Genomic DNA, 15,435 nt, shown 5'->3' on the forward strand with positions numbered 1-15,435 from the left:
GAGCATGATAAACAATGTTAAGAGTAGCAGCTAATGCTTAGCACTAACGGTGCAAGCAGTGTTCTAAGTAAAGTATGATTATTATCTCATTTAGTTCTCACAACAAATTGATGATGGAAGAATGACTGATATCCTCATTTACAAGCAAGGAAACTGAGGCTCCAAGAGTTTCAGTAACTGACCTAGATGCACCTGGCTAGTAAGCAACAGAGTTGGTGTTCAGCCCAGCTCTTCCTCTCCAGTGCCTATGTTCTCTCTGTTACTCAGGATTTCCAGCAGCACAGACTCACCAGAAATGTGGAGCTACATTCCAGGAAACCTCTGAGAGGCCACACAAGCCACTCCTCTTTGAAAAACAGTCATTATCCCTGCAAAAGGAAGGGAGCAAAGTCAGGTGGCTCCCAAACCATTGAGAACCCCATGGCATTGTCGTTTTGCTTGTGGCTTGTTTCGTTTTGTTTTGTTTTTTCTCAGCACGGATTTTTCCTTTCCTCATTTTTTTTTTTCTTTTGTCTCTGGCACCATGATAGGAAACTAGCCTGCTTTCTAGACCCATTATGGGTAAGTGACCCAGAAACCTAGGACGCTAACATGAAAATTGCAGGCTGGTGAGGAATCATGGGAAGAGCTTGAGAAACCAATGGTCTTAGGTGTGGCTCCTGGCCCTGCCACTTAGGAGCTACATGTTCTTGGTGAAATACAGAAATGTACCCAGGCTTAAACTCCTCATCTATAAAATGGGGATTAACAAAAGCCTACTGTGTGGGGTTGTTGTGCTGTCAGGGACACAATGAAACCATGTGTGTGGTTCTGGCTTTATGATGACTGCTTGATGAATAGCAGCAACTGTTAGGTGTTAAATGAAGAAGATTCTACTTCTGTGGGGAAGTGTAGTTTTTTTCCTTTCCATTTCATTTTTAGAAATGTGGATTTTGGTTGTGCACCACAATTTACTTTCCCTCTGCCTATTTAATGCAGAGGTATGGGGGAGGTCACACTGATTGATTTAAGAGGGCTTTACCTGCATTGATAACAGAGTGGAATCATTTTGCAACAGATAGAATGTGGAGTGCTATTTTTTCCCAACCCTGTGCTAGAGCGCATTTTTTTTTTTAACAATCTACCAGGCCCCTAAGCGAAGCAACTGACCCCTGTAGTCAATTGCATGGAAGCTCTGGTGAGGTGAGGAGAGCTCTAGTTATGTTCTCCCTGCCCCCAGGTCCTGCAGACCTCACATCTCTCTACACAGCTGGGGTGGGAAATTTTGACATTAGACTCCAAAGAGGCTTCTGTGCTTTTCATAGCCCACATCCTGCTTCTCTGTAATTGGGTCTCCAGAAATGATTTCTGCAGACAGAGGGATTCTCTAAAATGTGCGGAATGAATGAGTGAATGATGAATGAATTATCCAATCTGGGATGAAAAGTGGACTCAGGAGAGATAGATGCAAAAACTTTATAAGTTCACACAGCTGAACTGGCCATTGATCCCTGGACTAAATTAGAGCTACTATCCAACTTCACCTGCATATTCTGTGCAAAGCTATTCAAAAGGGAGAGGGGTGAACACCATGGGGCAGGGATCAAGTCTAGGTAGGTAGCTTTCCAGGGTACCTGGAGGAGCCAGGGTCCAACCAGGGGAAGATAATTCACTCTAAATATTTAAAACAGAAGGAATTTAATTTGAGAACTTGGTCACCCAGGTTTGAAGGGGGAGAGGCAGATGGAGGAGTCTGAGAGGGATGTGGTTTTATTCAACATTTAAAACTGAAAACTGCCTGTATAGTCCCATCTGGGCCATGTAGAAAGGCCTGGGAAGCAAGGAGCTTGACCTTTATTATGGTAGCAGCTGTGGCAAAGCCAGGCTGGTTTTCCCTTGGACTGCAGTGACCTAAGCTGAATAAAGGCTTCCTTGTGAATGTGGTAAGGTTGCAATGATCACAAACCAGGCTCAGAAGCGCAGCGGCATCATCAACCATGCAGAAGCCCAGACCCAGAACCAACCCACAGCACTCTCACAAGTCCCAGTGTCCTCCAGCATGCAGTAATGACTAGGTATTCTAAAAGCCAGATATACATGGATTGCCCAAATCAACCAACTTGTAGGCTTTGCCAGCCCTGAATCCTGACAAAAATGGAAGAGCTGAAAAGCCCATTCAAACTTCACAACTGCCATCCTGCAAGCCAAATCATTAAGCAGAAATGAGTGGAGCTATTTTGATTAAATTGGCCAGAAAAAGTAGAAGCCAAGCTCTCATTTGCAAGGAAGCTTTGATAATCCAGTGAACTGAGTATTCAGGATGTTCTTCTTTTTTGAGTATTCTCATTCAGCATCAGGGCTGCCTTTATGGTCAGGCACAGAAGATTGCTTGACAAGCAGGCTTATCTCAGAGAAAACTCCAGGGAAGAAAGCGACCCAGAACCCATTCTGTCCTCTCTTCCAGGCTACAGTTTGGGCAGGCTCTGCGTGTGCACAGAGCGACCTACCTCTCATTCCAGCCTCATCTCTGCGTGGTAAGCACTCCTAATGAGCACACTAATAAAGCTTCAGGTGTTATCTAGATTCAAAGGGGAAAGCAATTTAAATGCAAATAAATATGAACATCTTTGTATCTTACAGATTAATGAATGTCGTGGGAAGAAAACATAGGACAGTTATGAGCAGAAACAGTCCCAGAGAGCAAAAAATAATTTGAGAAGGTCATAAAATACTTTCCCTCGACTTCTGCCAGGGCATCAACCAAGACAGCTTGTGTAGCTATTACTTAATGTATCCTTCAAGCTAATGAGTCAAATAGCCCTTGGTCATCTGTTCCAAAGCTTAACAGCTGGAACAGTCTTCCTGGTATCTACCTGCATTCTCCTTTTCAATAACTGGGATAGATTTTCTTGCTGTATTTATGGTGCATGTGACAGCATAGTGGATCATGGCTGTTGCTGATTTCTGAGCACTTAGCCACATATCTACCTTTTTGTGATAGTTTGCGAGCCATCTGACATACAAAAAGGATGGGCTTGGGGGCAGTAATATTAGAATTCATTCTTTTACTCATATTGTCATTTTAAAATCCACAATGCTTTGTAAGTAAATGAGTAGCATTTGAGAGAGTAAGGCTTTTGCAGAGGGAAGCCTCAATACCTGTAACCAAGTTGTTCTCAATACCTTTAACCAGGATTTCTAAACTTTGGTTTACCCTAAGTCTTCAGGAAAATGCTAGGAAGCTCCCTGTGTCTGTCTGCAGAAGCCAAAAGTGAGCTAGAGGCCAGGACTTACCATACTCTGAATATCTGGGGAGTAATTGAGGAAATCTGTCAAATGTCAGTATTCCCTGAGCTTTCCGATGTTGGGTACCAGGGCTTGTTGCCACAGTTTCCTTTGGCACAATAAAGTTTGGGGATGATAAACTGTAGACCTAGCCCCAATATCAGAGAGCTTCCTTTTCATTTTCTGTGATGTGAAAATCAGAGCAACATCAATCTCATTCAGAGATATCCACAGGCCAGTGCTCTCATAAAATAATACAATTGTGAAACAGTTCTGGAGTCTTTTCCTTTTCTTCCTTTCTTCCTTTTTTCTTCCTTCCTTCCTTCCTTCCTTCTTTCCTTCCTTCCTGCTTTTTTATTTTTCTTTCTTTTTTTTTTGTTTGACAGAGTCTCACACCGTCTCCCAGGCTGGAGTGCAGTGGTGCGACCTTGGCTCACTGCAACCTCCACCTCCCGAGTTCAAGCAATTCTCCTGCCTCAGCCTTCCTAGTAGCTGGGACTACAGGCAGGCACCACCACGCCCGCTCACGCCTGTAATCCCTGCACTTTGGGAGGCTGAGGTGGGCGGATACCGAGGTGAGGAGATTGAGACCATCCTGGCTAATACAATGAAACCCCGGCCCTGGCGTCTTTTCTCTATAGTTCTGCAAAGTTGGAGCAGTAGGTAGACGTGAACTGTTCTGCTGAGTTAGTCTCTGGGTTATCTCAAGTGTTCAAGGATAGTCATCATAGTAGACCCTGAAAGATGCATCTCCCACCTCTGGCCATGTTGCTCCTTTCATCAAGGGGTAAAATCTATTTCCCCTCCCTTTGAATCTGTGCTGACCTTGTGACTTGTTTGGCTGATAAAATGGGATGCAAGCAATTCAATTTTTATCCTCTTGGAACCCATCCTTGGTACTCTTAGGAAGTCAGTCTAGACTACTGGAGGAAGGGAGGCCATGTGAGGGAAATTGAAACATCTAAGTTAATGGCCAGCATCAACGGTAGCCACATGAATGAGGCTATCTTGGATGTTTCAGCCCCAACCAAGTTCCCAGCTAAGCACAGCCACATGAGTGCCCCAGCTAGCACCATGCAGAGCAGCACTACCCAGCTGAGCCAAGAAACCCACAGAATCAATAGAAATAATACATTATTATCATGTGAGGCCATAGAGTTTGGGGGTGGTTAATTATGCAGCCATAAATAGTCACGTAGTCCGGATGCTTAGTGATGTAAAACATGCAGGATTTGCCTTATGCACAAGTGACAGAGGAAGGACCCATCCACCTCAATTGACAAAGGATCAGGAGATAAGAATTCCCTCAGAGACTCTTAACCAGATTGTTACTGTGCTTAATATGGCAGCATCAGGGACTGATTCCATTGGGCACATCATTATCTTTTCCCTTTGGTCTTCTTTTAAAATGCAAATGTAACCCACATGGATGTAACGAAAAGAAAAAAATTCAAGGAGTCGAAATTCCTAAAGAGAGCACTTTTCCTAGAGTGGCAGTAATCTAAATATAGGCCACAGTTTTGGATATTAAGGATGATACCTGTCCTGATGTAAGGAGAGAGGAAGAAATATTTAAAAGGAAAAATTGGAAAAGAATAAAGAGAATGGGACTGGGAGAAAGTTTTCCCCAAGTCTGTTATCTTTCCAACTCAAACTAGTGTGATAAAGAGCATCTCCCAGCATTCTGAGAGTGGCATTTACAGGAATCCTGAGACCCCAGTGCCCAGCTATGATAACATGCACAGGGTGAAGCCAGGTCTATCCTCTGACAGACGGGGTGGGTTGTAAGGAAAGGAAGATGAGATCAGGGATTGACATGATCCAGTCATTGATTTTTAGCCAACAGCCAGGGTGTTATCTTTTGAAGATGGGAATGTAACCAATCTGGCCATGTCTGAATAGTTCTAAAACGTTTTTTTTCTTTTTAGTTGGAGTCTTGCTCTGTCATTCAGGCTGGAGTGCAATGGTGCTATCTCGGCTCACTGCAACCTTTGCCTCCTGGGTTCAAGCAGTTCTCCTTCCTCAGCAGCCCAAGTAGCTGGGATTACAGGCATCTGCCACCACGCCAGGCTAATTTTTGTATTTTTACTAGAGATGAGGTTTCACCATGTTGGCCAGGTTGGTCTTGAACTCCTGACCTCGCGATCTGCCCGCCTTGGCCTCCCGAAGTGCTGGGATTACAGATGTGAGCCACCGCACTTGGCCTAAAATGAATTTTTAAAGAACTGTGGCCATGATAAAGAGATGTAAAGACCCATGGAAAAAGATAGGTTGCTACAAAAACATCATTTCTCAAAGGATAGCCTGTAAAACACTAGTCCTACAAGTAGCTTCCTCTTAAAAACAGCCTACAGTCCAGTGCATTTGGGAAAACCTCCCTAATGCACACCATCACCCCCTTGCAGAATGATAGCACATATCAGCATACAAGGGCTCTGAGCTGGTCTAGAGCAAGGAAGTCTTCTCAGCTTTGTTAAACACATGATTTCACAGACGTTTTGTTGATTATGAGAGTTACTCCCCACTTCTGTGCCATTGACTGTCAAGCAGAAACGAAAAATTGCTTTTGTATGGAAGAAAATGTCATTTTAAAAGCCCCAGTCCCGAAAAGAATTAGTCTTTGATAATTGTTCTCAGGTCTATCTCTCTGCAAAACATCCAATAGTGGCCAGCCCATCTATCCACCTGCATAGGTCGTTTAGGCAGGACTAGGTGATTAACAAAGAAGATGGTGTAAATTCAGCATCCTGGTCTACACAGAATCCCCCCATCGTCTCTATTAGAGACTCATATATAGCTAAATAAATGTCACATTTGGATTATTTCCTCTGCTCTGCTCAGTAGTCCTGAAGATAAGGAAACATTCTTCCCGACATCATAAGCCATCAAAATACATTTATAACAAATCCCAGGTACACCAAAGTTATCTGTGTTGCCGACAATGGGCTTTCTTCCCGCCTGTCTCTTTCATTATGTTCCCAACAAAGGAGGTTCACTATTACTCTTGTCCTGGCAAAAGACAGTACTTCAGCCCTTGGAGCTCTGACAATTGTACTCAACCCATTTAATTACTTCCAATACAGGCACACGCTTTATTAACAGAGCCAGGATCAGCAGGGGCTTCCTTAGGTCACAGAAAGGAGAGTTGATTGAGACTTATTTATAAGGATCTATGCACACACCAAGGGGACAGCAGCAGTGGCTATATTTTCTTCCTTGTGTATGAGGTCTGGGAATCAAAACCTAGTCTACACAAGAGCCTCCAGAAGAGTTGACAAGGCAAAAAACAAACAAACAACAATAACACAGAAATGAGAGGGAAATGAGCTGTTGCTCATTGTTTACATGTTGAGAAAATTAAAAATTCCTCCAGATCTAGATGCACAGCCAACTTGTGCCTTCCAGCCCCACAACTGCCCTCTCCAGCTCCTGCCTTGTACCCCAAACGAGCCCTCAGCACTACTCTCAAAAAACAACAAATGAACAAAGAAAAGCCCCAACTTTCCTCATGTTAAAATGTTAACTGGCTGGGCACGGTGGCTCATGCCTGCCTGTAATCCCAGCATTTTGCGAGGCAGAGGTGGGAGGACTGGTTAAGCCCAGAAGTTTGAGATCAGCCTGGGAAACATAGTGAGACCTCATCTCTACAAAAAAATCTAAAAAATAGCCAGGCATGGTGACGCATGCCTGCAGTCCCAGCTAACCTATGGTCCCAGCTACTCAGGAGGCTGAAGCAGGTGGATCGCTTGAGCCTGGGAGGGTGAGGCTGCAGTGAGCAACGATTGTGCTACTGCACTCCAGCCTGGGTGACAGAGTGAGACCCTGTCTCAAAAATAAAAAATGTTAACTGTTGTAGTGAAAGTTGTCCTCATATCTGTGTTTTGCAGAAGAGTATCTTTGGACTCTATAGTTGATCCTCGACTTTCAACCTGCTTGCAACAGGCCTCAGCTCTTCACACCCTAATGGTACCTTTACTGCTGCTTTGTGGTAGCCCCAGCCTACTAGACACACATATATAGAGGGAACCCCCAAGGCTCCTTGCACCTCTAAATATTGTAACTAAAGGAAGTCCTAGTTGTAAAGTCAGTATTTAAGGCCTCGTCTTAAGTTGTAAAGTCAGCATTTAAGGCCTCGTCTTCAAAGTCTCTGAAAATACCCTGTGTATCTCCTATGTTGTGGAGAGGCTGTCACCACAGACTCAGATAAACTGTAAGGTGAATCATTGGGGGTCCATTCATCTTTGAGCTTTTGAACTCTGTCCAGGACACCTGGATGGTTGCTGAGCCAATATGACCAGAGGAAAGGTGGGGAGGAGGGTAAGGGGGTTGAATCTGGACATGGTTTCCTTGCTATTCAAGCAAAGATAGTTTAAAAATAGAAGGATGAGCTCAGGGAGGTCACAGCCATTTAATTCAAATTTATTTTTTCAGTTAAAATATCTTTCTTATACATTCTTATACTGCTTTTTTCATTCTAAGTTGCAATAAGAAAAGATCTAATAGTTCAGAGGTCTGGACAAACATACAAAAAAGTTCAGAGCTTGTCCAAATTGTATCTAACGGCCTAATTAGGACACCACGTGACTGGGTTGGGGGTTATCTCATGAGGAACAGGGCATCAGACACTCATTGCTACAAATACTATTTTTCTTCAGTGATAGCCATTCACCCACTTCATGTCAGGTCAGGGAATTAGAGCAAAAGGAATTCTGGCAAATCCAGAAAGCCTTTCTCCCAATTAGTAGAGCAAATTATGCTGGGTACTAGGACATTGCTCCCTCAGCCTAGGGGAATGCAGGGGCAGAAACTGAGGCCTGGATGTGAGTCCTCACTCCTCTGCCTCCCCACCATGCAGGGGCCCCTCCTCCTACCTTTATGGACTCGTGGAGGCTCTAGCTGCCATGCTTCAACAGGGATCCCATAGCTGGGGGAATATCACGTGTGGAGGGAGGAAGAGCCTAAGAAGAAATGGGTGTGATGCAAATTTATTCATTCAAAAAATATAGGAATCTCCACTATGTGCAAGACTGTATCAGCTATCATAAGAGCTACAGAATGATGACAAGGTCGCTGCCCACAAGGAACTTACAATCTATTGGAAGTAGCTTAATACCAATAGGAGGTAGTGGTATTAAGCCATATACATAAGTAAGCACACCTGCATTATGTGGTAGGAAGAAAGAATGAACTTGTTCTGTGTCAACCCAGGTTTGGGTCCTAGGCTACCTTTGATGAGCTGTGTCTCTGCTGGAGAGTTCCCCAAACTTTCTCAACCTTGGTTTCCCGTAAGTCAAAATTAAGATAAAAAAAACCTCATTTTTTCCAGATTTTGTTGCATATTAAATGATATGGAAAGCAACTTGTTCCTGCACTGACCCAATCAGGTAGTTTCCTGATGTTGATATTGGGCCCTATGAACTATGCCATGTCTCTCTGAAATCATTTATGGTTCTTGACGGGGAAAAAAGAAAAAAACCCATTCTATCTTCATGGCCCAAGGATCTCTTAAACGAGGTATGGAAGTAAAAAAAATAAAAAGAAATGCAAATTACTTAACATTTATCAAACATTTAATATATGCAAGATTCTGTGTTAAATGCTTTTCGGGTATGATCTCATTTAATCTTTACACCATGTAAGGAAGGCACTTTAAAAAATCCTCAATTTACAGATGAGGTACCTGAAGACCAGAGGGGTTAACTCTCATTAAGTCCACACTGGATCCAAACAAGCACCCTTTTGACCCGGAAGCCTGTACTATCTACTTGCTGCCTACTTGTTTCTCTGAGGTCTCGACCACAGAAGGATCTAGCCGGACAGCAATAGGTCTCAGAAGTCTGTCCCCACCAGCAATGGGGCTGGCCTCACTCAGACAGCCCTGGGGATATCAACAGCCCTGAAAGTCCCAGGACTTGTATTGGCAAAGGGATGCTCTGGTGACCTGGGATTGTTGCTACAGTGAAAAGCTATGACTAGCTATAAGGCACACATAAGACATTGCCCTGCCTCCTGTTTCCTCTGCACTACGAGATGTGCTTTTCAGGCTGGGTGAGGTGGCTCATCCCTGTGATCCCATCAGTTTGGGAGGCTGAGGAGGGTGGATTGCATGAGCCCAGGAGTTTGAGACCAACCTGGGCAACATGACAAAACCCCATCTCTATAATAAAGACAAAAAATAATTTAACAAAAATGGTGCTTTTCAGAAACCATAGCTGTATAGAAATATCATTCCGAATGCTGGCAAGAGACCCAGTCATTGAGTGACAGCCTTAACTCTCTTCTTTATAAACTCAGTTTTTCATTTGAGTTTGTTTCTTTCTGTGGGCAGACCATGTTGCTGGTCCATTGTTTTGGTTGATGAGTTTGATTATTTCCTGAATCAACTCCGGCCCATTGTTTTCAGCCTGCTTCATGGTCATGGAACTTTGATCATAACACTAGTAAATGTGTTCCTTTCACCCTGGCAAGGCAGGCTTACATATGAGATGATAGCATAACCTCATATCCTAGTGCAGGGGAGAACTTCAGTCACTGTACTGCCATCTTCACCACACAGGGAAACACCTGTAAGTCTTTTTTTTTTTTTCTATTCTGAAACATTCTTCTAACTCAGAAGTCAGCAAACTATGGTCTTTAAACCAAATCCAGCCTGCACTCTGTTTTCATAAATAAAGTTTTAGTGGAACACAACCATGCTCACTTTTTAAAAATGTCTTACTTCTGGCTGCCTTCATGCTACAACGGCAGAGATGAATAGTCATAACAGGGAACAAATGGTCCAAAAAGCCTAGAATATTTACTATCTGACTCTTTACAGAAAAAGATCACCAACTCATGCTGTAACATATTTTATTTTCTATTTCCATTGCTTGGACTGTTGTGATTTCCAGATTTGAGATTTCTTATGTGACCATCTAATATTTCATAATTCTTCAGTGACACCCATTGTCTCCAGTACAAATCCCAACTGAATTCAGCATACAAGGCCTTTCATAACTTGGCTCCTACCTAGATTTCTATCCTCTTTTCCTGTTCATTTTCCATCAACCACACACGTACCCTTGTGATAGAACCACAATAAGTTTGTTCTTCATGTGTAAATAGCCCAGGCTCTTGTAACTTCTGGTATAAGTTATGTTCTCTGCCTGGAGTCCACTTTCTTCATGCTAGGCAATAAGCCACTCTTTCTCTAAGAACTAACCTATCATATAGCCTTCATAATTCATTGCTTTTCTTCTCCACTGTTTTAATAATTTGTTTTCACATCTGCCTATCCTATAAAACTGTGTATTTCCTGAAGGTGGGGAACTCTGTCAATTGATTTTTATATTCAATGTGTCTGACACATATTTTGGTACATGGTAGATACTCAGTAGATGTTTATTTGACAAAAGAACGGGCCAATAGAGAAATGCATGTCATGCGTATATTGGTGCTTCCATTAGTAAAGCACATGCTCTCCTTGGGATGACCCTCCCTATCTCCCACTCCCATTAACATTATGTGACAAGAGTCCTTTTTATGTGGAGCAAACATGGGCTTAGTAATGAACATGAAATTGATGAACATGCTCTGTCTGCAAGTCTGCTGCTCACTAGCCCAGTCATCAATAGCTGAGGCACGTAACTTCTGCCCACTTGCCTGATCCATGAAGGTGGCAGAATAATTTATTTTTCCTGAAAGACTGTGAGCATTAGTCCCTATATCAGAAGAAGGTATAGAAATAAGGGAGACTATATTGGAATGTCTAAGGGAAAAGCCATGCCTAGGGCTGCCTGGACGTCAGAGGCAAGTGAGAGTGCACCTGTGTACACTTGGTAAGGCCAAGGCAGCTCCACTGACAGGAAGGTTACCTCTGAGCCACGTGACTCAAATTGCACAGAGCGGAGCCAGCCTTTGGAGAAGGTCAATGTGGTGAGGAGGGAGGGAGACGAGGACTTGGAGGTTTCTTTGGGCTCAGTCATTGGCTCAGTGTTCCGCAGCAATTTTACCCCAAACCTCAAGTCATAGACCAAGCAGAAAGAGCCTGGATTTCCTAGGACTAAATCATGGGTAAGGAGGAAGATAAGACAAGAAAAAGGCATGGGGAAAGAGGGAGAAATAAGAAGAGATCAAAGCAGTCAGGGTGAAGAAATAAAAATAAAAGCAAGGGGGTGAGATCACATGAGCAGAGGTGGTAGACTGTGACCACTTGTCATTCATAAGGTCTCAGGCATTTCCTGGGCAGCTTCTCTCCTCTTCAAGCCTGTATCAGTTCCTCTACCGATCAAGCTGGCATTTTCTGCTTTTCCCACCTCTGCGCTCTCTCCCTCTCCTCTTTTTCCTTTCGTCTCTCCCTCTCTAGTTCTCTATCCCTCCTCCTGCCTGCCTTAGCCTCTATTCTCCTCCTTTTTTCCTCTCTCTCACTACTCTTTTTGCCCTATTTCCAATGCCTCCTTTCCAGTGTTAACTTGATCCAGAAACGATCTTGCCTCTGGGGAGAGAGCTCAAAAGCAGTGAAAAGAGGCTGCTTTCTATTGGAATTGTCATGGAACCATGTCTGAAAGTACCAGGCTGGAGCACTGGCTCTATCCTGCCCCTGAGAAAAGTGACTGAACTTTCCTTTACACACACACACACACACACACACACACACACACACACCCCAACAACATGCCTACCAATTCAAACACTTTCCTACACAGGGGACTGGCTCAAGGGAACAATGCCATTGTTCGGAATGTTTAACCTGATTCCTTTGTGGGGAGTTCCAAACTATCATAACCAGATTCTGATGTCATGCTGGTGGCAGGGAAATAACCCATCTGCTCTGGGCTAACCATGTTACATCAAGTTTTTATTACATGCAATTATATTGGTGGAGAGAGAAGGGGATGACTTGATTTGAGGCCCTGTCAGTAATCACAGGCTAGGCTAAAGGGACTTTTGCTGGGGAAGTTAATGGGTGCCCTTACGCAGATGATACAAATACATGCTCTACAAAATGAATCAGTTGTGAAGTTCTGTTGGTTCATCCTGAGTGATATCTGGGATTCTCCATCCCTTTGTTTCCTTTCCATTTCACCGCTAGTGCCCCAGTTCAGCTCCGGTTGCCGTAATCCCAGACTATTAGCGTAGTCTTCCAAATACTTTCCACCCCTCCTGGAGCTTCCCTTTTCAACCCAAATTGCCTGCTAAGGGTAAATTGATTGTTGTAAAGAAAAATCTCATCATATAAGCTTTCCGCTCACCTATAGAAAACAGCTCATTCTCTTGCCACATTTGTGGCTCCTAGCATTCTGCCCTCAGCCCACCTTTCCAACTGCATCTCCCACTACCCTCATACATGGATCCTAGATTCTGGCCATGGTGGACCTTGAATATTCTCTAAACCTGTCTCATGTTAATTATCATTGAAACTTTAAAAAAATTCAACTGCAATATCTGATACTCCTGTTTACCTAATCTTCCAGACCCACTCATCTATGGTCTGGACTCTGAAGCTTCTTTATGATTAATGGTTCAGAAATGATGTCTTCCTCCCCTGAATCTTTAGAGCATTCAGATAGGTTTTATCCCTGTAAGGTGGTCCAATGAGGACACAATGGTCTATACTAATAGTTCATTGAAGGCAGAGCTAGTTTATATTTAATCCATCTTGTATCTCCCACAGTATCTTACACAGAGTAAAAACTGAATAAATGATTTTTAACTATTGAACAAGTGTAAATACAATGGGTCTCATAAGTTGAAATGGATGGCAAGGAAATAAAACACAAGGACAGAAAAAAATGTATAAATTACGTATACAACCAATCTGACAGTCCATTGTGAGACTAAACCAACACCAAGAAGTTGTTAGAAGTTTATGGATGGAAGCAAAAGGGTATAGAGACAGTGTGGGTGAAGTCTTTGAGATCAGAGGAAGATTGTGACTATGCGGGAACTTTTCTGTGCTAAGTGGTGTGCTGGTTGCCTTACCACACATCTCTCATTCAATCCTCACAACCACCCCGTGTTACATGTGAGGAACCTGCCTAGGGCCACACAGCTGGAAAGGCAGAGTCAGGACCCAAACCCAGGCTCCCAGACCCCAAGCCCATATTCTCTGCACTGCACAGTACTATCCTTCCCCTAACATATTGTCCCTGATGTAAGATGTCTGTCGTATCAAAATTACTCTCATTGTTATAGAAGTTAAAGTAGAAAGAAATTCATTTTTAGAATAAAGTTATACAAACTGTATTTTGGTTCTTTGCACTTCCTGGAAAAAAAATCATGTTTTATTAAGTCACCCTTGCCTTGTCAAAATATTATTAAGACACTTTAGACCCCCCTCCCTCCCCCTTGCTCCCTTCCCTGCCACTAACTCTATGACCCCAATCCTCTTCCCAAAAGCCTTGTCAACTGCACTCTGTTCACCTGATTGTTATGACTTTATTCTTATATATATATGGCTTTTTGCTTATGTTTTAATAGAATAGTTATACATACATACATACATATATATAAAGTTATATATATGTGTATCACCTATATATATATATATATATATATATATACACATATGAGAGAACTTGAAAAATTGCATGGAAAATGGAATTAAAAGATAAATATAAAATATGTAATCTTTATTTCTCAACATAAACTCTATCAAATTCAAGACACAATTGTAAGTGATGATACCAGCCATTTAGTCTACCCCTGGTGAACTGAGGGCCCTGGGAATTTAATCATGTCAATGCAGTATTTTTTAACTTATTAACTGGAGAAAAATGGGTGCCCTTTAAAGATTTTTTAAGATTAGGAAACAAAAAGAAGTCAGAAGGAGCCAAATCAGAACTGGAAGTGGGATGCCTAATGATTTTCTACTGAAACTTTCACAAAATTGTCCTTGTTTGATGAGAGAAACAAGCAGGAATATTGTTGTGGTGAAGAAGGACTCTCTAGTAAACTTTCCTGGGCATTTTTCTGCTAAAGCTTTGGCTGGCTTCTCAAAACACTCTCATAATAAGCAGATGTTGTCATTCTTTGTCCCAACAGAAGGTCAACAAGCAAAATGCCACGAGCGTCCCCCAAAACTTTTGCTATAAGCTTTGCTCTTGACTGGTCAGCTTTTGACTGGATCACTTCCACCTCTTGGTAGCCATTGCTTTCATTGTGCTTTCTCATCTGGATCGTACTGATAACGCCATGTTCTATCTCCAGTTACAATTCTTCAAAGAAATGCTTCAGGATCTTGATCCCACTTGTTTAAAATTTGCATCCAAAGCTCTGCTCTTGTCTGCAGCTGATCTTGGTGAAACAGCTTTGGCACCCATCAAGTAAAATGATCGCTCAGCTTTAACTTTTAAGTCAAAATTCTGTGAGCTGAACCAATTGAGATATCTATGGTGTTGTCTATTTGTGCTATTAATCATTGGTCCTTTTCAATTGGGCACAAACAAGATTAATGTTTCTCTCACAAATCGATGTGGATGGTCTGCTGCTATGGGCTTTATCTTCAACATTGTCTCATCCCTTATTAAAACAAGTTATTTATTTGTAAACTACTTATGTCTCTGTCAGCTTTTTGTAAAGCATCAGTGGTTTTACTATTTTTCCACCCAAGTTTTAACATCAACTTGATCTTTTTTTCTTAAATTTTAGCAGAATTCATGCTGCTCTGTTAGGGGCTTTTTTCAAATAGAGGTTTTATTCTTCTTAGTGCCTCAAATTGGATTCTATTCAGACATGTTATAACAAGTTAGTACAGGTTCACTTTGGTACAAAAAATCTTAAAATCCATGCATAGTTTCTCCATAATACACATTTCCCATGAACATTTTGAAGACCGCTTGTGCATATAGAGATATATATATATATATATATTTAAAAAGCAGGAAACCATTATCACAATTTACCATTGTTGTGCACCAACTATGGGTAGGCAGGAACTAAAGAAATGTAGGTAACCTGAGAACAAGGGAGTCATCTTCCTGTATAAACAGTGTGTTTGCTTTGTTGTTGCCAAAATCCATCACTGTGTCTGGCATAGCAGACATTAACTAAATGGCTGTTTACTAATGAATGAACACAGGGAAGATGGAGTGGGAGAAAGAGGAAGGGCCATGCAGTTTTTGGTGTGTGCTTTTCAGGAACCAATGCATTTATCTTTTAATGTGATGTTACTCTGCCACCATTAAGGAAACT

This window comes from Symphalangus syndactylus, chromosome 19 (assembly GCF_028878055.3).
Source record: "Symphalangus syndactylus isolate Jambi chromosome 19, NHGRI_mSymSyn1-v2.1_pri, whole genome shotgun sequence".
Lineage (NCBI taxonomy): Eukaryota > Metazoa > Chordata > Mammalia > Primates > Hylobatidae > Symphalangus > Symphalangus syndactylus.